The sequence below is a fragment of the Plasmopara halstedii genome (assembly GCF_900000015.1).
Source record: "Plasmopara halstedii genome assembly, contig: Scaffold_1211, whole genome shotgun sequence".
NCBI lineage: Eukaryota > Oomycota > Peronosporomycetes > Peronosporales > Peronosporaceae > Plasmopara > Plasmopara halstedii.
In genome coordinates, this window is record NW_020188126.1 from 1,503,260 (window position 1) to 1,505,877 (window position 2,618).

Here is a 2,618-nt window from a genome sequence, read left to right on the forward strand (position 1 = left end):
TCAAGCCCTTGATTCTTGCTGTACCGGATCTTTTGCTTCACTTTCGGCCGATTCAAACGATTGTGTTCACTGGAGATGATTGTTTCCAGACCTGATTAGGCCGTGAAAATTGTCGTGCTGAACAAATTTTATTGCGCTTGGAAAGACGGTGGCACTTTCTAAAGACTGCATACGCTTATGTCGTTTGCTGTTGGTATTCTTACTGTCTTCATGTATCATTGTCCCTTCGTCTTGGAAAACAGCATCTGACAGCACATCTTCATCTGTAGTTGACTCGACATTATCAGCAACTTGGTCTTAAAAGTAATCTTTACTTCTATTATCAGAGACGTTATCGAGAAATTTGGCGTCGCGACTGATACAAACGGGGCCAGCTTTGAGATCTTAAAACCGATACGCCTTTTCATGCTCGGAATAGCCAACAAATTCGACAAAGTGTGGCGCGGACATCAAGTCTGCTCGGCTTTTCTTTTGAAACTGTCACAAAAGCATGACAACCAAACACTTTAAGGTTTGCCAATACAAGTTTCCTTCCAGTCCAAACTTGGTATGATGACTTATCAAAGGAGATACTGCGCGTCAGGCATCGACTTCTTGAAAAATTGGCAGTCATGACAGCTTCACCCCAATACGTTTTTGGCAATTTTATATGCTCAAGCATACAATGAGCACATTCTACTTACGTGCTATTCATGAGCTCAGGAACTCCAGGTGTATGGTGGCGTGCCGCAGCGCATACAAAACATAGCCATCTCACTTGACTTGTACTTGCCACCATTATCCCAACGGGTCGCCTACACAGCGTTGCCAGTATGTGTTTCGGCAAAGGCAACAAGATCAGGCAAACTTGCTGGCAACTTCTGTTTGTTTCGAAGAAAATACACCCTAGTAAAATACGAGTACTCATCAATGCACGTGACAAAGTACCACATACCACTGAATGTCAAAATCTGCATTGGACCACACACGTCACTGTGAATAACTTCCAAAAGTCTAGTAGCATGCTAAGAAGACTTTGATTGAAAGTTTGCCCAAATCTGTCTACCAAACGCACAGCCTTGGCAAACCTTCCACTGCTTCACAGATGCCAGTCCAATACCAATTCCATAGTTCTTCTTGACAATTGTATCAAGAATAGATGACCAAGTCGAAGGTGCCAGAGGTACGAAATAGTGTCCTCATGGCGTCCCCATGGTATCATATCGAGCTCATCATATTGGCTTTATTCACTCGTATTGGCTTCATGCACAACTTAAAAAGTCCTCCACCATCGCGTACACCAAATTACAAAGCGTAATCCTTTCGCTTCCGTAAAGCAAGTATCGCGCTCAAAAGTGACGGACCCAACATCCTTTAAGAATCGTCCAACGGAGAACAGATTGCGAGATAGCTTCGAAATATGCCATACCGAAGTCAGAATACCGTTTTCTGTCCCTTTGACGTTGTCATTGTCATCACGATGTCTCTTGTGCCCACTGCTTGAAACAATGCCGTCGTCCGCAAGGTGAACGTTAACCGGAGACATAACGTTATAGTTCTTCATGTACGCTTTCGAGTACATCATATGCTGCGTCGCACACGAGTCGATCAGCCATATGCAGCCTGATTTAGTAGCGCATTCATTTCCACCAACCGAAAAGAAATAATCCCCCGAGTGGCTCTCACTCTGAGCAACATTCGCACGCTGCGATCTTTGACGCTCCGTGTTCTCACGGATTCGTGCTGGACACTTAGCATTTCAATGTCCGTGTTCTCCTCAATACTGACTTGCACTGGATGTTTTTGTATGCGAAGGACGTCCCTTACGCCGTCCGCCGTCTGTCGTCGCGAACGCTTGGCCTTGACCTTGCGAAGTACTATTCATGCGAATTCATTGTTCTTTTCGTTTCATGTCTTCATGTAGAAGACTCGATTTCACAACTCCCACGATAGCGAGTCCGATCTTAACTCCAACGCCGTAATGAGAAACGCAAACGAGTTACTCAAACTTCAAAGAAGCGTGATAACCTAGTCATCCTCAGTGACCGGAGCGCCCCACCACATCTAGCTGCCCCGGCAAAGTCTTCATCTTGTTGATGTGCTCACGCACATCAACACCTTCATCTATCTTAGCTGTGAAGAAACGACGACGAAGATAAAGCTTATTTGCATGGCTCTTTTTCTCATAGTGACTGTCAAAGCGCGACCATGCATCATACGCTCCACTTGCCGACCGCATTAGAGGCAGTTTCGAGTCTTCCAGCGCCAAACAGATGTCTGCAAGCGCTTTCCTTTACTTGCGCTTGTATGTCGACTGGTCCGGCGAAGTCGTCAGACTCTCCTACTTGATCTCCCTACTTGTGACATCCCACAGGTCTCGCTCCTCCAGCACCATTTGCATCTTGAACTATGGAAGTTCGTTCAGTCTTGCTTGTTGATGCGAGGGGGTACTGGTGGTGACAGCGCCCATGGCGAAGGCGTATTCAGAATCGGGGGGAGAGAACGCGGAGTTTGGGTCCATAACCCGATGTTAAGGCAAGTGCGTTTGATTTGGCAAAATGCAAAAAGAATATATTAAAGATCCTTAGTTCGCTGTGCTACCTCTAAGCCTATCTAGAATATTCTACCAAATATTCTAC